At 49.5% G+C, this 26,931-nt stretch overlaps 1 long non-coding RNA gene across 2 annotated transcripts in view; it reads left to right on the forward strand.

The window, feature by feature from the left end:
* The window catches only part of LOC149858292 (uncharacterized), a 52,682-nt gene that overhangs the window by 11,282 nt on the left and 14,469 nt on the right, over positions 1 to 26,931 (forward strand). Inside the window, exons 2-3 of one of the 2 annotated variants that reach the window (XR_016443993.1) lie at positions 17,063 to 17,777; positions 19,016 to 21,536. This is a non-coding gene — a long non-coding RNA (uncharacterized LOC149858292). Of the gene's footprint in view, positions 1 to 17,062; positions 21,537 to 26,931 lie in introns of those variants that run through there. The other variant, XR_016443994.1, reaches the window with a different exon arrangement.

Here is a 26,931-nt window from a genome sequence, read left to right on the forward strand (position 1 = left end):
TCTTCACTGCAATGCTAACTTGAGTTATAATTGAAATTCTGCCCTTATTCAAGTCTTGTCCATACACAAAACCCCTAACTGGGTGTTGTGGTTCTTTTGGCTTGAGATAGGTACAGACTTCAGCATGAGCTAGCACAACCGGTCAGCTGTTAACACAACCCGTCTCTGCAGCTGGAGTGTGGCCCTATTAACTACAGAGGTGTTAATTACAATGAATACTGCAGAAGGAGACTGTGCATGTGTGTGGGAGGAAAGGAGAGGGGCAGGTAGGGAAGGAAGTATACAGCTCAGGAGCTCTTTGGCTAGTCATAGTTGTTCAATGGGATTGTATCAACGTGTTTAATGGGATCCCTCTCTGAGTGGCAGTGAGCAGCCCAGTCAGCTGAGGTCAAGTGAAAAACTGCTTGTTTTCTGTTTCTGGCAGGGCTGAACCAATCACGGCTTTAGTGCAATTGCCTTTATTGCTGTGGGAATTCAAAGCAATGAAGCAGGTAACCAGGGAGAGGCAGCCATCTACATTACTTTGTGTTGGCTGGAGGTCAGAGAATGAGAAGTCTGTGAGGTTACCTGCTCCTGCTCCTCACCCCTTAGGGCTGCTCCTAAGCACTTGCATAGTGAGTAATGAATAGTTATAAGTAGGGGTGCACTGATAGAGATTTTTTTGGGCCAATACTGGACAAAGTATTTGCGGCTTTTTCCTGTGCCCCATCCTGCCCTGGCTGGACAGTGCCTGTCTCTGCCCCAGCCCCATTCCCTCCATCACCATGGAGGTCTTGATCTGCCCTTTCCACACCCCTTCCCTACTCCCACCCCTTCCCCCACAACAGACTTACTGGATGCTGCCAGCCTGTGCTCTTGGCTGCCTGTGTGCTGTGCTGCAGCTGCATGCATGTACAGGGGCATTTATTGGTGACATTATCAGCCAAAAAAACCCGATTGCCAATACTGTAAATTTTCCTTATATCAGTGCCGACCCAATATGGGACTGATGTATTGGTGCACCTGTAGTTATAAGGAATGACCTTAACTTCTATGCTCAGCTGTGCCTGGTGCTGAGATAAATCATTAGTTGTGCTATGAGTAAGAGTGTGGCAGAGGTTTCCATTTGGCAGGATATAAATATATAGTAACAGAAATGGGTGGATTGAAAACTCAGCTCCAAGCTCCTGAGAAATAATGTGTAAAATCCAGATCTAAATCCAAATTTGGATCTAGACCCAAATTTTGCCTGTGAATCCTATTTTGTACTGGATTGAAGCAATATACCTACATTCAAACTGCGTTCACCATTGCGATGTGAGCCTGAATTTCATTTTATGGGCCCATGCTGAGTCCATCATATAATAACAAATGACTATATTGGTGCCTATGTGGTTGTATTTGTTTTTCAGCATCCAGGCTTGTTTCAAGTGGCTTCCCTTTCGAGCATTACATTCTCTTTAAAAATGTGCAATAAAATTACAGAGGAGGGAATGTGTAATTCCCAGCATGTGCCTCAGCAATGTGCAAAGGGCACTAAGGAGTGGGAGGAGTACCAAGGAGGATTTTCTTATTGTTTGCATTGACTAATTTGATTCATCCTGGACCTAATTGTCCTTGAGGGGGAAAGGGCTTCCTCCCATGGTTTGCTGGGGGGAGGGGGTGGTTATTGGAGGAGCACTGCCCACACTTCAGTGCTCAGAACCTGCAGGTTTTGCCAGGACTCTGCCAGATTGTGCAGAAACTCAGCTAAGCCAGCAACACGTGAGGGAAATGGGAGCATGTTTGACAGAAGGATGACTCCACTCACAAGGATGAATAGATTGGCTTTGAGAAACAAAAGAAATTTAAATAAAGGAAGTTTCCTTCAACTTTGTGCCACCTTGGTGCCCACTCTCTCTGGCCTGGCAAGGGCAACTGGTGTATTGTCTCGTCAAGTCAGGACAGTCTTTCAGTTGATTGTGACCCCCAGGTCTCATTCAGATGCTGTGCCAGCCAGTGGACCACCACTCATCGTGTATTTAGGGTGACGGTTCTTCCTACACAGTGCGATTAAGTTGCCAGGGTTACTTGGGTTTTCTCTTCAAACCATACAAATTTTTCGCCTTTTACTAAAGATTTCCCGGGGGGCCCCCTGTTCTTCCTCCCGTGCATGCATGGGGGGGGAGGGGGAGGCGGTTTGTTATCTCATTTCTGAATTCCAGGTGTCTAGGCAGCACAAGAGTCCAGGAGGTGCAGATGGCAGACAGCTATGCATATGATGCCAAGGAAGGCATGAGATCTGGAGGACCAGGACTGGTTAGAACAAAGAGAAGGTGTTTCCCCATGGATTTCAAGATGTCCGGGTATGATTCACAGACTGGGTATCTCCCCAATGGCATGAGAAGAGAAGAGTTTAAGAACAAATTCCTGCGACAGCTGCTTCAAGTAAATAAAGAGGATGTAATTTACATATGGAAGTAAAAGCACTTCTATTATTGGGTGGTAGAACTGAGTCCTGAAGCCAGGCAGTGTTTCTGGAAACATCTGGAGGACGTTGGGAAGGACCTCAAGTGGAAGGATTATGCTTTCTATGGGGAAGACAAGGGAACTCAGTGGAAACAGAAAATTGTAAAGATTGATCTGTGCATGGCAGAAATAGATGAGGCAGACCTCCGTTTCTGCCTGAGCAGGCACTGTGAAGAGGTGAGAACAATAGTGGAGGAGAAGGAGTTTGGACTGGGGCCTGGATTGCTAGAGTACTCTTAAAAAAAGACCCCAGTAGTTGTGGGGCAATGCAGCATTTGCCAGCCTCCCTGTACCTGGGGTGCCACAAGAGCCTGATTTATTATAGAGGCCAACCCAAACTGTGCCACAAATGTGGACAGGAGGGGCATCTGAGAGGAGAGTGCAAAATAGAGCTCTGTGCAGTCTGCAATCACAAATTCAAAGAGCGCAACAAAGAGAAACAGTGCAACCTCTGTGGGGAGAAGGGCCTCCTCTTCAGGAAATACCTGCAGGCAAGTGAGTACATGAGGAAACAAGAGGAGGAGGATTTCAAGTCCTTCACCTCCGAGTTAGAATTGCAGGATAGTTCAGAGAGTGAGGAGGAGATGGAGAGGATGGGAACTCTGTGGAAACAGAAGCAGGACCCCCGCCTCCAGGGCTAGAGGAGACTCCTGTCTTTGAGTCAGTCGTAAGGAGCATTGAGATGTTAATGGAACTGAATAGGAATGCAACAGGCTCAGCCATGAAACGAGAATGAGGGAAAGAGGGAGAAGAAAAAAATCAGAAGAGAAAGAGGAAAACCTGTGCCCCAGTAGAAAGCAACCCCAGAAAAGGAAGGAGCTGGAAGGGAAGAAAGGAAACCCAAGAAACCTCTTCCCATTTTGAACCCTTACAGGGGTACGAGTGGACCCAGCAAAAGACCAAAAAGCACAAGAGTAGGAAGAAAAAGCAAACAGGCCAACAAGATGAGCTCTACAAGGGAATCCAAGGGAAGGCCCAGTCAGGTAAAACAGCAAGTTCCAGAGAGTGAGGAAAAGAAAGCCAAACTTGAAATTGAGATAAGGAAGAAGGTACCTGAAATCCTCCTCCCTGCCTCCCACCCATGATGGCCAGAACCAGAGGGGTTAAATCAATAAATATATACTCTTGGAGACATCTGGTAATTGTCTGGCAGTTAATATTACCTAATGTAAAACTTGCAAGTTTGTAACCCGCAAATTTAACTTGTCTGTCATAAGTTTAACCAAAGTGTTGAAGCTAACTGTCTGCACTGATCATGGGATTAACTGGGCCCCAAAAATAAAACTGCAAACATCAACTAGTCTAACGGTTCTTACTTAAGGTTTGGCCATCACGACAAACCCTGACCACAAAATATAATTAACACCTTTCTAAAATCCGAGGAGGAGCTGAAAAAAGAGGAAGAAACCAAGGAATTGAATTTAGGTGGAGTAAATGCTAATCTCAAACCCCAAAGTGATATGGTGTGATTTGCTTATTGGGTGAGTCCAAGTTTAGGCAGTAACCTTTTATGATAATTTCTGACACCTTCTAATCCCATAGGGTAACAGCTGTAGGGCAAGATTGTGAGTAGCTCTAAACTAACAGATTAGCATAAAATAAGGTATAAGGTAGCACGTATGTCAAGCGACCAGCATCAAACACGGAACAGAAGGATCTTTGCTGTACAAAGCCTGGACCCCGGACTCCCAGTGTGAGCAAGGACCAGATCCTAAGCTAGGGACCTTCCTGGTAACCCCTCGGACAGTGTTGACTGGGGATGCCTGACTTCGCTGGAACAACTTGGTGCGCATCTGGCATAGAGGGACTGCCGATAAATTGCCATCCCCATGTGGGAACTCTTTGTCATTTTGTCTATCTGTTGTTATTATTTACTATTAGGTCTTTATTATTGTACTATCTGTTTGTCCTAGTAATTTTTCTGTTAACTGTTGTATGCATGAGCTATCAGTAAATTTGCCTTTGCTTCACTCCTGACTCATAGATTTCATAGACATTAGGGCTGGAAGGGACCTTGGGAGATCATCGAGTCCAGCCCCCTGCCCAAAGGGCAGGAAGTCAGCTGGGGTCATAGGATTCCAGCAAGATAAGCATCCAATTTACTCTTGAAGGTGTTCAATGTAGGTGCTTGAACCACCTCTGCTGGCAGACTGTTCCAGACCTTGGGGGCTCGGACAGTAAAGAAATTCTTCCTTATGTCCAGCCTGAAACGGTCTTGCAGGAGTTTGTGATCGTTCGACCTCGTCATCCCTTGGGGCGCTCTGGTGAACAAACGTTCCCCCAGATCCTGGTGGTCACCCTTGATAAACTTATAGGTGGCCATCAGATCACCCCTGAGCCTACGCTTTTCCAGGCTAAAGAGTCCCATGGCTCTCAGCCTGTCATCGTAAGATCTGTTTTCCTGACCTCTGATCATGCGCGTGGCTCTCCTCTGGACTCTCTCAAGCTTCTCCACATCCTTTTTGAATTGTGGAGCCCAAAACTGGACACAGTACTCCAGCTGCGGCCTCACCAAGGCCGAGTACAAGGGGAGAATGACATCCCGGGATTTGCTCGAGAAGCATCTATGGATGCACGCCAGCATTTTGGTTGCTTTACTAGCCGCAGCATCGCATTGCAGGCTCATGTTCATCTTGTGGTCAATGATGACCTCTAAGTCTTTTTCTTCTGTAGCGCTAACCAACGTAGCACTGCCGAGCCTATAAGGGTGCTGCAGGTTTTTCCTCCCAAGGTGGAGAACCTTGCATTTTTTGGTGTTAAACACCATGAGGTTCTCGTCTGCCCGTTTGCTGAGCTTGTCCAGGTCAGCCTGGATCACCCGCCTGTCCTCTGGCGTGGATGCTTTGCCCCAAAGTTTGGTGTCATCGGCGAACTTGGCCAGTCCACTCCTGATTCCAATGTCCACATCATTAATGAAGATGTTGAACAGTATGGGTCCCAGGACAGAGCCTTGAGGGACCCCACTGGTCACAGGGCACCACGATGAGTGACTGCCATCAATTACAACCCTCTGGGTCCGACCACGGAGCCAATTTCCCAGCCAGCGGATCGTGGTGGAGCCAAGGCCACAACTGGGCAGTTTGGCCAAGAGGTGATCATGGGATACCAGATCAAAAGCTTTTTTGAAGTCAAGATATATGACATCAACCTCTTCTCCCTTGTCCAGGTGATAGGTCACCTGGTCATAGAAGGAAATGAGATTGGTCAAACAAGACCTACCCGCAACAAACCCATGCTGGCTATCCCTCAGAATGTTAGCCTGGGCCAGTCCCTCAAGGATGGCCTCCTTAATAAACTTTTCTAAGATCTTCCCCAGGATAGAAGTCAGGCTAATGGGCCTGTAGTTAGCCGGATCCACTCTCCTCCCTTTTTTTTGAAGATCGGCACCACATTGGCCTTCTTCCAGTCTTCAGGCACTACACCAGAGGGCCAGGAGTTTTCAAAGATCCGTGCCAGGGGCTGGGCTATGATGCTCGCCAGCTCCTTGAGTACCCTGGGGTGCAGATTAACTCGCCTCCTCGATCTGAAACCTAGTAGCCTAACAGCTGATACACTCACAGTGCCTAGCTGGCCTGTGACAAAATTGGCATCACGAACAGGATCGAGGATGGGGAGTTCAGAAAGGAAGAATGGTACAGAGGGGTGGGCCCCGCTGATTGCTTTGATAGAAGAGGTTATGGGTACTAGGAATCCAGGATGGGATAAAGAGAGGTTGAGACCCACCTGGAGCAATCCCGCCACAGTACCCTGTCAGTGGGCTGTGTTCAGTGCCGTGCAGAAGGGCAGACTCAAGAAAGGATGCTTGTCTTGGCTCCTGGCAACTTGCTTAAGACTGGGGGCGGAGGAGGCCACTCAGTTTCATCAGGAGAACCAATCCCTAAAAGAGTGAATAACCCAGCTTGAGAGGGAATTGAGAGAAGAAAGGGATTCTAGTAGCGTGGCTTGTGCAGCGGCCAGAGCAGCGCAAAACCGCCTGGAGATACTAGAGCATCGAGAGAGGAAAATACTAGTTGTACCTTCCTCTCGAGGGAAGTGATTGCCTGTGCAAGTGGCGCAGTCAGTCAAGCCCCACCCCCCAAAGTGTGCGGCAGTGTCTGTATGGTGAGATACCAGAGACTGAGCTGTGAGATGACCCAGAAGGCAAGTATGTGAAACTTGCAGAAGAGTCTCACATGGTCCCACCTCCCTATGCCCCACCAGCCCAAGAGAATTGAGAGAGACAGCTGGCCCAAACCTTCCCAGTGCACGTGACCTGTGCTCGTCAGGGACAACCCACCCAGATAGAGCAGCATTCCTTCACAAGGATGGAAATCCAAGGTCTGCAGGAACAGTACCAATCCAAGCCCAGGGAACCAGTAACAGCTTGGTTAGTATGAATGTATATAGAAGGGGCAGTAGGAGTAAGGCTTAACGGCGCTGAAGCATCCCAGCTTGTACTGAGACCTGGCTTTCCCCTAACACAGTTTGTAGCAACAACAGAGAGCATGACCTTGTTTTGTGCTGCGGTGCAGGCAGCCGCCGGCTGCTATGGCAACATGGAAGGAGAGCTCCGCCTTAGCAGTTGGGGGTGGTCTAATGTGAAAGAGGCTGTATTTTGTTTGTATCAGTTGGCACTGGAAAGAAACATAGACCACCAACAGTGGGCAGCTCACCTTGATGCCATATTAATAACAGAAGCAATGTGGAAAAAGTTCTGTCAATGAGCACCCGCTGATTTCACTGCCGCCATGCTGGCTAAGGAGAGGCAATGATAGGAAACCCTGTAAGAGAAGTGATTTGGGAATTAGTGGAACTCTTTCCCCTCCTTTTGAAGCACGGGGTAACTAAACCCTTGCGCCAGGCCAAGGCCATGGTTGCAGCCAAAAGAGAGGGCGAGCCAGCGGGGCCCCCTAAGTCTGGGAAAGTGGGGGGTGAAAAATCTAAGACGCTGCATGCATGGATGTGGAAGGATTTACTGGCAGCAAAGTTTAGTAAAGAGCAAATTGACGGGCTGCCCACCACGGTCATGCAAGGGTTGTGAGCCAAACACTGCAAAGATGGGAAAGAGGAGAAGACAGAACCCTCAGCCCCCCACCAACCCCCAGGAGTAGGAAGCCCGACCGACCCAGCCCCCTGGCCAAGGGGCCATCGTGGGTGCAGTGGAAGATCAGGGACCAGTAACATGGAGTAAGATTAGCCCCTTAATTGAAGTGCCTATAAAAATTTGTTTAAATGGAAGGAAAAGGTCAATCAACAAGCTACTAGACACTGGCGCCCAGCTGTGTGTTTCAGACTGTGCAAAGTAAAAAGGGGCTTGGGAACCCCCCTACCAGGTAGTAGGAGTTGGAGGTGCCAAATGACCAGGACATTTGGTCCGGCCCACATTCACCTTGCTTAACAGCTCCATACTAGCAGCAGCTGCTGTAATGCTCCGGGCAGGGCTGAACCTACCGAGACTAAATGTGTTGCAGGGGCAGTGGTTTATCCTTAAGCAGGAAACCTGGCAGTTTAGCTGTGCCATGGTTCAAGAAGGCGAGCAGGAGGATGTAATGATGGCGGTAGCCCGATGTTCCATGACCCCGCTCGCCCTGCCGGCCATGAAGGGTACACTGACCTCAATACTGCACTCCCCCTGAAGCAACGCAACCCATCCAGGACATTATCAACCGGCAGCTGGAGGATGGAACCATCATTTGAACTAATTCTCCATACAACAACCCGGTGTGGCCAGTGTGTAAACCAAATAAGAATTGGCAATTAACTGTTCATTTTAAGGCTTTGAATGCCAACAGCGACCATCTGATGGCAGCGGTCCCATTCATGCCTGCACTAACAGAAAGCATTAAGTGTTATGGCCCCCAGTGGATGGGATCCGTAGACATTAAAGATATGTTCTTTGCTGTCTCCACCCATGAAGATCACTGGCCTTTGTTTCCTTTCACATGGCTAAGGCAGCAGTACACCTACACAGTCCTACCCCAGGGTTGGGTGCACAGCCCCACCTTAGCCCACGGAGTGCTAGCTGCAGTAGTCCATGAAGTCCAATTAAGTCATCCGGAAGTACATGTCTAGCAGTATGTCGACAACGTCATTATGAGAAGCCAGGACCAGGAATTAACCGTTTGTGCTTTTGAGTCCCTAAAGGAGAAGGTGCAGGCATTTGGGTTCATGCTGTCCAACAAAAAAATCCAAGAAGTTGGGCCCCAGTGTGAATTCCTGGGAATCCAATGGCAGCAAGGTAAACCCACCATACCAGCTAGAGAGCTGCAGAGTCTGGTAGATACCCCGCCCCTAACAATGTAAAAAAACTGCAAGCCCAGCTGGGAGTACTTAACATCTGGCGCCTGCATGTCTCCAAGTTTAGCGTGTTGGCCTGGCATCTGTATAATTTGTGTAAGAAGAATACACTGTAGAAATAGAGACCTGAGCACCAACATGCCATTCGAGCCCTTAAGGAGGCAGTAACTACCCATGCCTCCCTAGCAGCATGGCGCCCAGAAGGGGAGCTCTGGCTCCATGTAAACATGTCCGACAGGAGGCCTCATTGAAGCTTGTGGCAAAGGGATATACCTGAGGCAGAGAGAAAACCCCTTGGGTTTTGGAGCTGAGGCTGAAAAGGGGCTAAAGCCCGATACACCCAGCTAGAACAAATGTTGTGTGCGGCAGCCACAGCTTTAAAAGCCACAGAAACCCTGAGAGGGGAGCTACCCACTGTCATAACCACCCTGGTGCCCATCCTGAGAATAGCATTGTCTGACCGATGCCTCCCGCCAGGAGGGCGAGCCCAAAAAACAACAGTGCAAAAATGAATCTATTATATTTTAAGTCAAGCTCAGCGGGTAACCCCAAAGAAGCATCCGGCGCTAGTAAAAAAAAAAAGTCACAGAGAGCACGATTAACATATACCCAGACGCAGCCAGCTCTGACGAGCCATCTCCCATCAAAGAAGCACCTCCTTTTTCACCCAACATAGAAATGTCAGAAGACATAGAAGTCCAGTTTACTGACAGCTCAGCCAAAAGTTGGACCTGGAGGGAGGCTGCCATACAAATTCGAGATAGTAAGCAACTCAATCTGGAGAGAAATAGTCAAAGTGCGCAATAGCCAAGTATAAGCTCGTAGAGGGACCAAGCTGCCCTACAAAGCCCATTTATATCTACTGTGATTTGTGAATAGTAGTGGAGGGTTGCACCAAGTGGCTATCCCTGTGGAAAAAAGAAAACTTCAAAAAGCAGAGAAGAGACATCTAAAGCCATGAAAAGTGGGAAGCCATGTGGAAAATGGCACAGAGAAGCCTTCCCTTACACATACGACACATTAGTGCAGCACAAGAAAACAGAAAAGCTGAAGAGTCTGAGGCAAAGTAGAACAGGCAAGTAAATAAGCTAGTCAAAAGCAGCACAGAAGCCCTTTTTGCTAAAGTAAAAGCTCAGTCACCCTCAGAGAAGCTGCCCAGCCCCTCCCTCCACCAGACTCCTAGAGTGCTAGCTGCAGAATGGCTGCATTGGCAGCATAGGTACCCTGGCCACGATGGCACTGCTCGCCTAGCAGCCACCTGGGGCATTCACCTAACTAAAAGGAAAGCTCAGGAATTGGTCAACTCCTGCATTACCTGTCAGGAAGTCAAAGCTCGACTGACCTCTGTCTCGACTACCCCTTTGTCATTACGTGATGAAAAAGTAATATGGCAGGTTTAGCAATGTGACTTTATAAGTCCACTCCCCCGCACCCCCAAAAAGCAACAGTATGTGTTTGTAGCAGTGGAAGCAGTCACCAGAATAATGTTCGCCTGGGCCTATGCCAAGGCCACTGCACAGGCCACCTGTGTAGCACTGAAAAACCTGTTAGCTATCTACCTGCCTCCTGTAGAACTGCAAAGTAACCGTAGAACTGCAAAGTAACGATGGTTCACATTTTCGCAACCACCTTGTCTATGAGTAGACTGCAAGACATCGTGTGCTGTGAACCTATCACATTCCTTATCACCCGCAATCTAATAGACTAGTAGAACAGGCCAGCGTATCTTAAAGTGCAACCTGTGAATGGCCTCTGGCCCGGTCCTCAAAGACAGACTTACACCTGAGTTGTTCAAATAACTAAGCCAACAATCAGCCCCACCCCGGAGGAAGCCCCATGCAGCAAGCATTTAGCCAGGGGGGAGGGGGGCGCCCCATAAGCCAGCAGTAGAACAGCCAAGGAGTGGCTGGAGAAAGCTCCAGGTGGGAAACCAAGTAGTAGTTAGGCACCCACAGGGGGACAAGTGAAAAGGGGTGTTAATGACGCAAGACACATGTAATTCATATTAAGTGTCGAAATCAAATCCATGTAATGGAAGCCAGACTCTGTTTTTCCTTGTTGCGGGCATAGCTGTAGCAGTCTTGGAGGCGGCCTGGGGTTACAACCCTGCTCCAGAGTGATGCCACCACCCTCGTCTAACAATGAAAAAGTAAAGTGCCATTATAACAAAACGGCTGCTTGTCTGTCACTGTTTGACTAATGTGAGACATTCACATGCTCCCATGCCCTGGGTTGTACCCACTGCCAAAGCTTCAGTCAAGCTGGGATGCTGGGAGAGCCCTGCTACAATTGAAGCACTGCGGAACTGGCCTGAAAGTTGCCAACAGTAAATTGTAAACCAGCAAGGAGAAACCTGTAAATGTTATTGTAGAACGGAGTAGTTACTTAGTTTTCTCCAGTACGTGAAATTCAGTGTCCCAGGGAGCAGCCAAGGGGAAAATCCCAGGGAGCCCGGGAGGAACCCAAGGAGCAGGAATGGGGCAGAAAGGAAAGAGAAAGGAAAGAAAAACAAATAGAAAAGTTCTTACCTTCAGGGAGTGGCGTGGCGATACCGGAAGTGGCAGCGGGACCTGAGTGGCTTGTTAGCTGCGTTTTTATAAAATTACAGCCAGCTGATGGCCATGGCGGCAGGAGCCGGTCGGGGGTTTTAAAAGCAGCTGAACGCTGAGAGGGAGAGAAGGTGGAGCACTGGAGAAGGAAGTACTCTCCGAATCCCCTCGGAGCAGAGGAGCATGGGGGCTTGCAGCCGGCAGCCCCAGTGGAGAGAGCAGGATCCCGCAGGAGAAGATCGTCGCCAGCAGCAAGGCAGCAGACGAGGAAGCAAGGTCAAGGTGTGGAGGCTGAGAAGGGTGGGGGAACACCAGTACCTGGAGGAGCCCTCAGAAGATACAAAGAGGCGGCAGGCTCCAGAGCACCCAACCAGGTGGGATTATAGAGGGTGCAGGCAGTCCCAAAGAAGAGCTGTGGGGGAGACCTACTAGGAGCACAGTAGGCTGACCCCAGGCCAAGATTAGGCTGGTTGAGGCTTAAGAGCCAGTAACTGGAGCCAATAGAGTGGGAGATAGGTACAGTCATAGAGGGGGCAACGGACAGCCCTTAGGATCTGGTGTTACTGCCAGTGGTTTAATTTGTGTTTTGTTCGGTTACCCACTGTTGGAGGGGAGGCGAGGTGTATAGCACTGACAGGGTATAGTGGGGTCAGAGCAAGCAGCCGGTAGGAGGGGAAGAGCTAGCTGAATTCCTAGAGCCCGGTGGGCAGAGGGTCCCAAGCCCCAACGATCAGAGGGACAGAGTTTGAAACATAAATAAATCTCAAAAAAACACTCAAGAAATCATAAATATACAGCAAGCCATAAGTTTTTTCAGTAAAGGAGGTATGATTGATAACATGGCCCTAGAATACACTGATGAGTTTGTGGCAACCATTAGCCAAAAAGCAGCAAAAATAAGTCACCTTTTAATGCATGTGGCCTTCCAGGCCAACACCAATTCAACCTGGAGCACTGCTTGTGCCCAAGTACAGCTTTCACTTAACCTTCATTTCTCCTAGGTAATGAGTGATCTCAAACACAAAGAATAGCCTATCAATTTAGAGCGCCATGAGCTACCCCCAGCTTTAGCCCAATGGTTAGTTTACCGAGACACATGAAACACATGCTGGGAGGGGTGTATAAAATGCTTGTTGTGCATGGGGTAGGAAACAACACATGGTCCACTGCCCATCTCTTAACAACAAGATGGGGGTGGCTGTATGTGAGACTGAGACTTACATCGTCCCATTAAAAAAATTGTAACCCCAGAAGGCCCCAAGTATTTAGCTCAATCCCCAGTGTACCCTGTAAGTAGTGTTTTAATAGGCTTGAAAACTTTATGGAGGGGATGGCCCAATAATCCCCCTGACATGATTTGTGTAATGCCCCTCCCAGCAACTCCCTATATTACCTTAGCCCAGCGAGTTTGCTAAAAAAGTCTTAGCCGCTTATACCATCCCAATGGCACACATTAAACCTCTTGCACTAGCTGCTGTGCAGAAGCTCAAAATCTTCAAAGAACATCAGCTATTTTATATGTCCAACACCAAGAAATGACTTTAATATAACCAAAAACTGAATTAGCAAGCATCACCCTTAACCTAAGTCTTCCAAAATCCTAAGTTCAAAGTGTAAATATACCGGGGTTGGAGGGATAAAATGAAGTGGCAGCCCACATTAAGAGTTTGTTTAAAGTTGTCCAAAAAGAAAAACAACTTACCCTCATAGCTCAAGAAGGAAGATGAATCATCAAATGTGCTACTATAGCCTGTACTATACAAACGTATACCTATACTAAAAGTACTCCCTTTCCTTAGTTTATAGTAGTAGTAAGTTTAGTTATAGGATTAATATTATTCAGTATAATCCTTAGAAGTTATAAAACTAAGCCCTATACCTACGCCAGAATAAATGTTGTTGCTCCTGCCAACAATGCACATGCCACCTAGCAGGAATCATATTTGTAGACATTACCAATGCTCCAGGAAGCAAGGGGTCGAGTGTGACGGCCAGATAAATCGATAAATATATGCTCTTGGAGACATCTGGTAATTGTCTGGCAGTTAATATTAGCTAATGCAAAACTTGCAAGCTTGTAACCCGTAAATGTAACTTGTCTGTCTTAAGTTTAACGAAGTGTTGAAACTAACTGTCTGCACTGATCATGAGATTAACTGGGCCCCAAAAATAAAACTGCAAACATCAACTAGTCTAACAGTTCTTACTTAAGGTTTGGTCATAATGACAAACCCCGACCACAAAATATAATTAACACCTTTTGAAAATCCAAGAAAAAACTGAAAAAAGAAGAAAAAACCAAAGTATTAAACTTAAGCAGAGTAAATGCTAATCTCAAACCCCAAAGTGATGTAGTGTGATTTGCTTATTGGGTGAGTCCAAGTCTTTTTATAATAATTTCTGACACCTTCTAATCCCATCGAGTAACAGCTGTAGTACAAAATTGTGAATAGCTCTAAGATAACAGATCAGCATAAAATAAGGTATAAAGTAGCATGTATGTCAAGTGACCAGCATGAAGGATGGAACAGAAGGATCTTCACTGTACCAAGCCTGGACCCCGGACTCCCAGTGTGAGCAGGGACCGGATCCTGAGCTAGGGACCTTCCCGGTGACTCCTCGGACAGTGATGATTGGGGATGCCTGACTTCGCTGGAACAACTTGGTGCGCATCTGGCATAGAGGGACTGCCAATAAATTGCCAACCCCATGTGGGAACTCTTTGTCATTTTGTCTATCTGTTGTTATTATTTACTATTAGCTCTTTATTATTGTACTGTTTGTCCTAGTAATTTTTCTGTTAACTGTTGTATGCATGAGCTATCAGTAAATTTGCCTTTGCTTCACTCCTGACTCGCCTCCTCAATCTCAAACCTAGCAGCCTAACAGCTGATACACTCACAGCGCCTAGCTGGCCTGTGACCACCGCCCCCCCCCCCGCCCAAATTAACTACACAATGAAAACTCTTAAAATTGCTTCTATGAACTTGAGAAGTTTTTAGGGAAAAGGAAATGGGATCAGGTAATACAGACTCTGGAACAGATGGAAGCAGGCATGATCTGCTTGCGGGAATGAGTTCTCCACAGTTACACCACCAGCTCTTTGTTCTCCAAACGCTGGCTGCATGGGTCAGCCCTGTGGTCAGGGCCAGATGACGTTAGGGCTATTGGGGTCGCAATCTTGCTGAAAGAGGACACTGTGCACCCCCTGCAGCATAGAGAAATAGTGGCAGGCATTAGCTACTGTGAGCCCTGTGACACACATGGCTCTACGGAGCAGCAGCACCGGCCAAGCTCAACATGAGCAAAAGCACCTGTCTGACCATGGGTGAGCTCGGGGACCTGGAGTCCATGGGGGTCTCAGTCCTTGGGGTGGATTTTGACTCTGAGCTAAGTGGAAGGATAGCCTGGGAGAAGAAGGCCAAGGTTAAGCAAAGGTTCGTCTGTGGCATGTGCGCTGCCTCTCCATGTGGGGGCGCATGGCACTCATGAAGGCAGTGTTGCTATCGCTACTTCTGTACACTGCATTGGTCTCCTCCCTTGCCCCCCTCCCCTCTCCTTCCCCCCCCCCCCCCCGCCGAGTGTGACACCCACAGAATCCATGTGAGAGCCATGTGCGTTTTTCTTCTGGGGATCCTGAATAGAGAAGGTGGCAAGAAAGACCTTTGTACAAAAAGGAAACGGGTTGGGGGCATGGGGATGCTAGATATCCATCTATAACTACGGGCAAGATCTGCAAGCTGGCAACTGAGACAGCAACCAAAACAGCCTGTCTTGTCAAGTATTTTACAGGTCACTTCCTGAGACCACGGGGGGTGTACGCACTAGCCAAAGGGTGACTGTGCACCGTGGAATACCCCTGGTTCTGCAGTGCGCTGAACAAGTTCTGGAGTGAGTACAGGCTACAGAAGGAAAGCCCACAGATCATGTCCAACCACAGGATGATACAGAAGGCAGTCAGAAACAGAGATGGGCTGTCAACCATGGACCTGCTCCCTAATGACAACTGCCATGCCATCTGGGATCAGATCTTCCACAAGGACCTACGTAAAGACCACAGAGACCCGAACTGGCTCATAGCTCACTGTGCACTCCCAGTGAAGGTGTGGAGGCAGAGAGCGAAGTGAGAGACTAGACCCAGCTGTCCCAGGGAAAGCCGCTGTGGTGAGAATGAGACCATTGACCATCTCCTGTGGCTCTATCCTTATGCCAAAGCAGCGTAGGAAAAAGTAAGCCAGCTCCTGGAGGAAGTGACAGGAGTCAGACTGATGACAAGCGAGGTGGCACTGTATAGACACCTGACTAAACATCAAGGGTCCCAGACAACCCGTTTCCACCAGTTTGTGTCCTGTGTCAGGAGCGCCCTGTGGCAATGCAGGAGCCTCCTGTTGTACAGACACACTGAGCTCAAGGAAACAGACTGTGTTAAAATGAACTCTGCTTCTACTGCTGGAAATAGATGGAAGAGGATGGAGAAAATGTAGCTAACTGCACCTGGAAAAGGCACATGTGGCACATGCTGTTCAAAGACTCCTGGGGAGTGGAAGTGGAAAAGGAAAATGGAGAGAACAGTGACACTGCCGGACCTAGGGACAGCGAGAAGGACAAAAACAGGATCAGAAGCAGCAAAAGTGACAGTGACATTGACAGCAACAAGTACTGTGAATGAACTGAGACTGTAAACCCCAACCAGGGCCTGGACTAAGGAACTGATTGGGTTAGGGAAAGACAATGGGTGGGTGTGCGGAGGTACAGGGGAGCGGGTGCGCTCTTTGTAATGGGTGTGCGGGTTTCTTAATGCGGTTTGAGGTCTGTGATGGAAAGTTTATGACAGAGTGTCTCTGTGTGTGTGTGTGTGTGTATATATATATATATATATATATAAAAATTATATATATAAATATATATATAATTTTTTATATATATATGTGTATATATATATATAAAAATTTTCCAACAAAAGGAAAATCAAACTAACAGTGCAATTAGGTTGCCAGAAGGGCAAATAGAACTCTGATGTGCATCAGCTGATGTGTTGCCAGTAGATCCAGGGAGGTGCTCCTCCCTCTCTATTCAGTGTTGGTGAGGCCGCAGCTGGAGTACTGTGTCCAGCTCTGGGCATTGCACTTCAAGAAGGATCTGGATAAGCATGAGAGAGTACAAAGAAGGGCCACCCATATGATTAGGGGAATGGAGTATAGGCCCTGTGAGGAGAGACTCTAGGAACTGGGCCTGTTCAATCTGAGTAAGAGAAGGCTGAGAGATGAGTTGATAGCCACCTACAAGTACCTCAGGGGTAAGCATCAAGATCTAGAGGATCAACTCTTCAGAAAGGCACCTCAAGGGAGGACAAAGACCAGTGGGCATAAGCTAATAGAGTAAATTTGCTGAAATTTTGCTGAAAGAGGACAGTTTCAAAATCACTTTCTGTCAGAGAGATAATCCCATGCCTGACCAAACCGTCTGCTATAACTCCAGGGTACTATTGTGTTAACAGAGGCCTACCAAACTGGCGAGGTTTCATGCATCAGCAGGCCCTTTGCCACATGGGTGGCCAACTGGCTCCAGGGGCTGCCTGGTTTGGTCCCTGGGGCGGGGGGGGAAACGGGGGCGGGGGCTTCTCTCACCTGTCCCACCTGTGCCAGGATTGTGGCGCTGGAGGAGCAGGTGAGGGAGCTCCAGGCAGAGCTGAGCAAGCTGCAGGGGATCAGGGCCGTGGAGGACGAGACTGACGGGTACTTTCTCTGCAGGGCCCGTCCCCTCAGGCTGTCACCACTCAGGAGTCTGGAGGAGGCGAATGGAGGACGGTCACCTCCAGGGCCAGGCGGCGGTGCAGGCGGCGCATAGCTGCATCAACTGTCACCCCAGTACAACTGGGGAACAGGTATGCAGCTCCGGCAGTGCTGGAGGAAACTGGGCACGAGGAAGGAGGAAGGGAGGAAGCCACGCTGTCAACCAACAAGCCGGCATCCGTACCTCCTGAGCATCATCCAGTGACCCAGAGGAAGAGACGTCGGGTCATCGTCATAGGCCACTTCCTCCTCAGAGGAACGGAGGAACCCATCTGCTGCACGGGCCCCAGTGTGAGAGAAGTGTACTGTCTCCCAGGAGCCAAGATTGGGGACATCACAGGGAAGATCGCTGACCTCATCCGGCCTTCCGACTACTATCCTATGGTCCTCATTCATGTGGGAACCAATGATGTGGCCCGGAGTAGTCCGGACCAGATCATGGATGACTGTGTGGTTCTGGGGGCCAAGCTTAGAGAACTGGGGGCCCAGGTGGTCTTTTCGTCTCTCCTCCCGGTTAGTGGAGGCCCTCAGAGGCAGAGTGCCTGCATCCATGAGGTGAACTGGCGCCTCTGGAGTTGGTGTCGTCACGCCGGATTTGGCTTCCTGGACCATGACCCGCACTTCAGAGCAGAGGGCGTCCTGGGGTGTGATGTTCTCCATCTCTCCCCCAAAGGTAAGAGTTTGTTTTCTTACAGGCTAGTTGACCTCCTCCAGCAGGCTTTAAACTAAGTTCGTCGGGGGACGGGGATCCACAGGAGCAAGAGAAAACTCAACCAGGTGTAGGACCTGCCCAGGTAAGAGCTCGGGTATATACCAAGGGACCAGTTGTCTCTCAGGAAGTGGGGGTACCCAGGGCTCTCTTGAGGGGGTTAAGATGTCTCTTCACTAATGTAAGAAGCATGGGGAACAAGCAGGAGGAGCTTGCTCTCCTGCTTGCAAGTAGTAAAATCGACCTGGCTGGCCTAGTGGAGACGTGGTAGGATGAAACTTTTGACCGGGCAGTAGACATAGAAGCTGTTTAGAAGAGATAGGAAGGGGAAAAAAGGTAGGGGTTTGCACTCTATGTTAGGGAACAGTATACCAGTTCTACCTTCCAAAAGGGACCAGAGGAAGGCTTAACTGAGACCCTGTGGGTCAAGCTCCAAGGAGGGGAGGGGGAGAGGGATCTGGTGGTAGGGGTTTACTACAGGCCACCACATCAGGAGGAACAGCTGGATCTGGAATTCTCCAGGCAGCTGGGGGAGGCCGTGCGTGCAAAGGATGTTGTGGTCATGGGTGATATGAATTACCCTGACATCAACTGGGAGGAGCAGTCGGCCAGGTCTAGCCACTCAAAAAGGTTCCTGATGTGCGTACAGGACCTACACCTCGTGCAGGAGGTACTCGTCCTCACTAGGGAAAATGCCATACTGGATCTGGTGTTAGTCTCTGGGGATGACCTGGTGGGGGATGTGCTAGTACAAGGGAGGCTAGGGGACAGTGATCATGAAATGATCCAGTTTGCTATTCAGAGAAAGGTGGGGTGGGTAACTAGCACAACGCAAATGCTTGACTTTAGGAAAGCCAACTTGATGTGTTCAGGGCAGTAGTCAGGGAGGCACTCGGAGCCCAGGGGGTAGCTAGTATGGGGTCCTGGAAAGGGGGTCCTTCCTCAAGGAGGCTATCCTCAAGGAGACCAATGTGTGCAGACTCAAGGAGGCCAGTGTGGTCTCTATTTTCAAGAAGGGGAGCAAGGAAGAGCCTGGCAACTACAGGCCAGTCAGCCTCACTTCTACCCTGGGGAAGGTCATTGAAAAAATTATCAAGGGCCACATTTGTGAGAGCCCTGCAGGGGAAGTGATGAGGGGTAACCAGCATGGGTTCATGTAAGGCCAATCCTGCCTGACTAACCTGGTCTCTTTCTATGACCAGGTAACAAAGAGCTTAGATGGGAAGGAGGAAGTTGGTGTCATCTTCTTGGACTTCTAGAAGGCCTTCGACACAGTGTCCCACCTAATTCTGGTGGGCAAGCTGAGGGACTGCGGTATTGACGAATGCACAGTCACATGGGTGGCGAACTGGCTCCATGGGCGCACCCAGAGGGTGGTGGTGGATGGGTCGATGTCGACCTGGGAGGGTGTGGGCAGCAGAGCCCCCCCAGGGCTTGGTCCTTGGGCCGGTGCTGTTCAATATCTTCATTAGAGACCTGGACGAGGGTGTGGAGAGCACCTTGTTCAAGTTTGCTGATGACACCAAGCTGTGGGGTAAAGTGAATGCACTGGCAGGCAGGGACTGCATCCAGGCAGACCTGGATAGGTTAGAGAAGTGGGCAGATCTGAACAGGATGTGGTTCAACAAGGACAAGTGCAGAGTGCTGCACCTGGGGAGAGGGAACCAGAATTATGGTTATAGGTTAGGGGCTGACCCTCTCGGCAGCACAGAGGCAGAGAGGGATCTTGGAGTCAGGATTGATTCCAGGATGAATATGAGTTGCCAATGCGACGAAGCAATAGGCAGAACCAACTTCACCTTGTCGTACATCAACAGGGGCATCACTAACAGGTCCAGAGAGGTCTTGCTCTCCTTCTATGCGGCGCTGGTCAGGCCGCAGCTGGAGTCCTGTGTCCAGTTCGGGGCGCCACACTTCAAGAAGGACGTGGAGAACCTGGAGAGGGTCCAGAGGAGGGCCACTCATATGGTTGAGGGCCTCTGTGGCCAGCCCTATGAGGAGAGACTGAGGGACCTGAATCTCTTCAGTCTTCACAAGAGGTGCAATTAACACCCCCCCCGCCACCCACTCCCTTGAAAATTCATGGCAGTATGGTCAGTGGTCCGCTAGGTGCTATGTTCTGTGCCCCTGGGTTGATGATGGGTTTCTGGGGTCACTGGATTCCCCAAGTTTTTATAGGAGGAGCGAAGACAGGGATGTGTAGGAAATGAAATGCAAAGAGCAGGGATGGTAATACTGTTAAGGACAATCTCCTGCTCCTTGCCACCCTACCTCTTAATTCAGGGTTCGGCCATTTCAGCATTCTGCACAGCACCCCCTTTTTTCCCACTGAATGTGTGTCATGGAAAAACAGGGTGTTTGCAGATTTCAGATAATTGGGACTGTGATTTGGCTTGCTGTTCCTGGTGCCTCAAGGGCTGGTATAGCTCTCGATGTGCAAATGGGACCTGTTCAAAAAAGGGCATGGGGATCTCACAGCAACCTTCCTTCCCCTGGCTTCTGCTGGGTTTGGGGGGTTTGCTGAGGTGAAAATTCATGGCAGGTACGGTCATTGTTCTGCTAGGCACTATGTTCTGCACCTCTGGGAGGAAGATGAGTTTCTGGGGTCATCATATACCCCAAGTTTTTACAGGAGGGTTATTTACAGGAACCGGAACTGTGTAGGTTAGGGATTGAAATTTAAAGAGCATGACTCTTATAATGCTAATGATCCTGTTCAAAAGCCCTACCTAGTCACCCCCTTAGCTCAAGCAAGTGGTGCTCCGAGGAAACAGTTGTTTTCTTCATAACAAAATGGCTTCTCTGACTCTTGGTGGAATCAGCAATGAGAACCAGATGCTCTTGGATGTCCTGGAGATGTCCAACTGGAAAATGGAGGCACTCGATAATGCAGGCATGCAGCTACTGAATGCAATGCATACTATGATGGCCCTTGTACAGAGGCACCAATGCAGGGTAGCAGCTTCACATACCAGCTGGAGTTGGAGAACTGAGAGGTAGCTGTGGAGCTCGAGACTGACAGGGTTCTGTGGATCAACCTGGAGAGCAATGATTGCAAGGTCTGGGCACATGGGAGTACAAATGACTGGTGGAAATGCATCGCACTCTTATCTTGGGATGATCATCAGTGGTTCAACACCTTCTGCATGAGTTGTTGGGGATGTTACCATGCCCCTGCTTATCATATCAGATGCAGATTACCCGCTTCTGCCCTGGTTTATGAAGCCATATGGAGATCAAGTTACTGATTGGCAAAAGTCCTCATTCAACTACAACCTCAGCGAATGCCGTATGACTGTTGAATGTGCCTTTTGCTATTTGAAAGCATGGTGGAGATCACTGAACTACAGACTTGAGGTGGAGCCAGAAAACATTACCACTTCCATTGTGGCAGGTGGAGTCAGAAAATATTACCACTTTCATTGTGGCAGCCTGCGTGCTCCACAATATTTGTGAGATCAAGGGGGAGGTTTTCAGTGACTCAAGGTTTGAGGAAATGTAGGAAGTGAGGGAGGCAGTGGCCAGACACAGAATTGGGCCACCTTAGATCAGCAAGCACATGGTGGCCAGGGAGCTATTGTGCAGAATTGCCTGGCTGTACACATTCTGACTACTGCAGAGGGAGCAGGTGCTTTGTAAGCCACTGACTGGTCAGCACCAAATGCTAAAAAATGTTCAGCAGTTAACAGTTACCATTGAGTGTTTCTATAAATAAAATTTAAAAAAATCATTGCAATACTTCTGTATGTCTCATAAGTACTTTGTCTTTAGTGTGGGGGTTGGTCTGCTGTGATGGTAGGGATGGGGGTGGGAAGCCGGAGATGGCTGAATTCTAAAAGTTTTCCTTTGCTTTGTGGTGGTGGGGAAATGGGGAGGAGCCAGCCCTCAGGTCTGCAATGTCAGGGTGGGAAGCCAGAGATAGCTGAGAAGGTTATCTTTTGCTTTGTGGTGGTGGGGGCACACCTCAGGGCACTGTTTGCATGGCCCCGCTCCTTTAGGCTCATGATTGGGTTCACAGAACTCTGCTGGTGGGGTGGGGGGCAAAGAGTTTTCTCATAGTTGTTGGCAGGAAAAGTCCGGGCACTTTTGCTGTGTGCGCAAGACCTAGGCTTGATGGCTCCCCTCCTGCTGGAGGACCTGTCCCACCCCATGTTAAGGGGCTGAACATTTGTTTGCTGTAGAGCCAGGGGGCTACAGGTTGGGAGTGAGAGGCACTGACAGTAGGTGGGGCAGAGTGCTGCAGGTCAGGAGTGATGCATACTGGCAGGGCTGGGGAAGCCAGGGGTCTGTGGGTTGGGAGTGAGGCGCACTGGCAGAGCTTGAGGGTAAGGGGCTGAAGGTTGGAAATGAGGGGCACTGGCAGGGCTGGTGGGGGAAGGGGGCTGTGGGTTGAGAGTGAGGAGCATTGGCAGGGCTGGGAAGCACAGGGGGATGTGGGTCAGGAGTGAGGGATACCAGCAGGGCTGCGGGGACAGGTGGTTGTAGGTTGGAAGTGAGGGGCACTGGCAGGGCAGCGGGGACAGGGTGGTATGGGTGGGGAGTGAGGACCACTGGTAGGGATGTGGGGGGAGCAAGGGGCAGAAGGTTGGGAGTGAGAGGCCACGGCAGGGCTAGGGGGTGCTGGGGGCGGCAGGTAAGGTGTAAGGGCCCCTGGCATGGCTAGGGAGGACACAGTCATGTGGGCTGTGAGTGAGGGACCTTGGGAGCTGGCACCACATGGGTTGCTCTGGGACCCATTCCCCTCCCTGTGCCTTGTCTCAGGGCAGGCCACAACCCTTGCGTGGCCCCCAGGTGCGGGGGAGGTCGGGCTTGGCCAAGGGGCTACACATCCTCCATGGTGGGTTGTAGTCCCAGCTGGCCCTCTGTCTCCTTCCTGCAGGCTGCCAGGAGCCCAGATGCTGCCAACCAGCCCCATGCTGTGGGGCAGGAGAGCAGAAGAGCTGCACACAGGGGCTGTCTCAGCTTGGACCCCCCTTTACTTCCCCTCCCTACTGCTGGCTGTCCCAATTACAGCCCAGCACTCACAGGCAGCGGTGGGGGGCTATTGGAGCTGAGCGCCCCCAAATGCGGGGCAGCAGTAGGTTCAAAAGGCAAACTGGCTGCGGGCTTCCAGCAGCTGTAGCAGTGGTGGGGAGGTGCGTGTGTACAGCGGCGAGGGAGGGGTGGGGCTAAGGCAGGCACTGCACAGGCAGGGCAGGCCGCAGGACTGTGCCGTTAGCAGGTCATCTGAGGGGCATGGCTCCGGGAGACATGGGGGTGTGTGCCCCTGGATCTGTGTGGGGAGGGGAAGGCTGCAGCTGCAGGCTGGGCTCTTCCTGGTGGGGGTTGGGCCAGGCTGCACTCGGGGCAGGTGGTGGCACTGGGAAGGAGGCATACGGGGGGGGGGCTGCAGCCCCCCCCAAAATTCACCATAGCTCCCCCAACCCCTCCTCCCAGTGCTGCTGCCACCTGCACGGAGAGCAGCCTGGCCCAGCACCCTGCCAGGAAGAGCCCAGCACAGCCCCATCCCGCAGTGGCATCCCACTGTGCCCCGCACAGCTCCAGGACACATGCCCCCTATGCCTCCTGGGATGTATACAGGGCGGGAACTGCCACCCCCTCCCTGTGCCAGGTGCTCCCCAGACAAGATGTTCGTGGCTCTGTCCCTGGCCCAGCTCCAGCTCCAGCTCCAGCTCCAGCTCCAGCCCCACTCCCTTCCTTACTGCCATGGGAGCAGCAGATTGAGGCCCCAGCAGTGAGGGAGGGAGTGGGGCACCAGCAGGGGCAGGGGCAGAGGCAGGGGCTCGGGTGAGTGGGGCCCTAGCTGGGCTACTCACCCCAGCCCCTGCTCCTGCCTGTGCACTACTCCCTCCCTCACCGCTGGGGCCTCGATTTCCAGCCCCCACCCACCCCACCCCACCCCCCTTTCCCTTCCCATTGCCTCTTCCCCCAGAGACTTACCAGCTGAGGTGTGGATGTGAGCATGCATGCATGCACATACTCAGCCCCCCAAATAATTTTTTCTTCCTCTGTGTATACCAGCACTGCTGTGTGGCCATCACATACAGGGGCTTTTTTGGCTCAGACCCCTGGTCTCCTGCTCAGGGATTGGGACCCCCTGTAAGATAATGCAGGGAGCACATCACAGCACTCCAATATCCATGGGAAGCCTTCCCAATATGTGTGAAGTTCAAACCAATATGCGCGGAAAAATATGTATAATGAACGGGGTGCTAGATTTCTGTGTCCACTGTTAATGCATTGTTAATTAATGTTGTGCACTGGTTGAGTGAAATAAAAAACAAAAGCATGGATTTACACACAATAAAGTTTACTTGATGACATAGTAAACTGAAAAATAAGGTAAGAATAAAGATAAAGATCAGAATAAAAAAATAAAATAATACATTTTAAAAATATTTGTAAAAAAAGAAAAAATTGGTGTAAAATGTATACAAAATTAATGAAATTAATTGAAATAATGAAGTGACAAATTATCTAAGTTAATGAAACATCACAACTCTTGGTGATCTGTACATACCTGCATGCTGTGAGCTATAGACACTCCCTGCTGTAATTTAGTACAAAGAGATCAGGGGGTGGATTGTTATGCAGGGTCCCTTGCAGTAATTTACTGTGAATAGCACATTGAGGATTTTATGAGATCTTTGATTGGTCATGTGTACAGAGTGATGGAAAAAATTAAAACTTACTGTTTCAATTTAGGGGGCATAGAATGAAACCCTGAGGACTAAACCCCCATCACGTACAAGCGCTCTACCTGTGTATTCCCAATGCTGTATTAACCCTTCAGAACTGAGACTGTGGGTAGCTGCTATAGCTGTCTACAGAGCAGACACTGCACTAGGGGGCTATATGATTTTCAGAAAACTTTGTTAAAAGCAGATTACTCAGGTTCAAAGTCAGGCAGTCTGACGTTAGGTAATACCAGAATTTGGGTTTCGGTTGGAGGTGAATTTGGCTCCCTGTGCATGTGCGTCACAAGGCAGTTTTTAATTACAGGACCACATGCTATTTTCTCAACAGGATGCTGCCCCCTCCAAGGCACAGAACAGAGCAAGCTTCTTTAATGAGGAGATGTTCAATACTTTGCTTCCTCTCTTTTGTCCAGCATGTATCTCCAGGCCTCATTTATTTCCCAGTAGCACTGCAGAAAGAGTTGCTCAGCTCCACATGAGCTTTTCTTACTGAGCTCCTCACTGTTGTAACCAAGTGCTCCACAAGCACTTTCACAACATCCCTGGAGAGGGGTATTATACCATTTCAAACATGAGGAGCTTAAGGACTGAGAAATTAATGCCAAAAGGGGCCACTGATTTTGAGTGCTGTCCTAGAAAAGTTGGCTCCTTTAAGGTGACTCATGCCTAACACCATGGTCTTCTTTAAGGAGAATGAGCCCACCTTTACCCATCTGCTGTTAATTAGCAGCCCACAGATCATTGGAGCTGCTAATGAGCTAACCAGAGCCTGGTCCTGATAAAAGGCTCCCAGCTTAATCATTCTGGCTTGATGTGAGAAAGAGAACAGACCTAGGGAGAGGAGCACTCTGTGAGCAGAGCAGCTCATTTACAGGGAAAGGTGCTTAGGAAGGAATCTCCTGCTTGACTGTGGGATGTTCAGCTTGGGAAGCTGTGTGCTGTTTGGGGCAGGGCTGTAGTGGGTAGGAGGCTCTGTAGAGGCTAAAGCTGTGGCCTCTAGGGAATGCTGTGGTTATAGGACCTGCATGTGGGGTTGAAAAACCTCAGGGGGAGCATATTTTCCTGAATATTCCCACCCTGGAAAACACTTAGAAAACCTGGAAAGAAAAATATAGGAGGAGGAGAGGGAAGAGAAGGCTGGGTGAGCCCTGCCTTTTTGCTGAGCCTTCAGTTAGCAATCAGAATCCTTATGGGGTGACGTTTAATACATGAAGGCTTGAGGGGACTGATTTACAGTGTGGTGGGAGCCTGGAGCCAGAAAATGCCTCTTGTGTTGTGTTATGTAGCAGTTAATGTATTCAGAGTGCAGCTCCCACTGCTTTCAGTTGCAGCTGAAGGGCTCAGCACTTCTACACATCGGCCCCATGATCTCAAGTCAGGCATCCAGAAAATGAGCATCACGCGCATACATCTGATGACCACCTGTGAAGAGGCCGGTTTAAATGACTAGCCCAGCATCACAAGGCAACTTTGTGGCAAAGGCAGGCACAGAGTCCAGGTCTCCAATACCTTTCCAGTTGCCGCCTAATGAGACCAGTCCTTGCTTTCTTGCCTTGCTTCACTAAATATACACCTTGCAATGTCTGCAGCAAACAGCCTGCAGACAACAGCTTCCTGCCTGTAGCCCCAGCTTATCCCTACTGCAGGTCAGCCCTGTGTGCTGAGTTAGGCAGGACTCCTGTGGAAAATGAGTGTGCAATTATGTAATAACTGCACAAGGGAGCTGACTCACGGTTATATGGGCAGCCACACTGCTGGCACTTCCTAAATGAGTGCTTGACTTTTAAAACCCTCATGTTCTTTGGATGGGCTTTGGGTAAATTCCTATCTTGGAAAAAAAAGAAATGCAGACCAACCCTCCCCTTTAACTGGCAGCCATATGGGTCATCTGTAGGGTGGGAAACTTTAAGTTTGTCTCTCTGTTTTCTGCCGCTTGAGCTACTTAAGTAACTGATAGCACAACACAGTTACTTCTCTGCTGGCCAGCAGTAGTGGAGGGATGGGATACTTGGCCAGAAGGTTTCACAGCTATTTTGTGCAAGTAGAGGAACAATGAGACAAGGCAGCATGCTCCATGGAAAAGTCCCTGGAGTTTTCTAACATGGTCAGAACTCTGTATTTTCCCCATCTTGTTTTCAGAAAAGTCTGAACCATTTTGGCTGAAGTTTTCCTTCCGAAATTCAAGCAGCTGCCCAGCATGTAGGTTTCTGCCCAACTTCGGTGAAGTTAAAGGCAACTGAAAATAAGTCCTAAAATGGGAGCTAAGCAGCAGCGTTAATATTAAATACGCAATATTGCTGGCCTTCCTGTGATATCACTCTCTGTCTACTGGTATCTATATGTCCCTAGCCATCCATCACTTCTTTCTGTTTAGAAACTCTGCTTCCTACAGTCCCTTCACAGTATCTGGTGAAGTAAGC

Source organism: Crocodylus siamensis, chromosome 8, assembly GCF_052110815.1.
Source record: "Crocodylus siamensis isolate JL-2025a chromosome 8, ASM5211081v1, whole genome shotgun sequence".
Classification (NCBI taxonomy): Eukaryota; Metazoa; Chordata; order Crocodylia; family Crocodylidae; genus Crocodylus; species Crocodylus siamensis.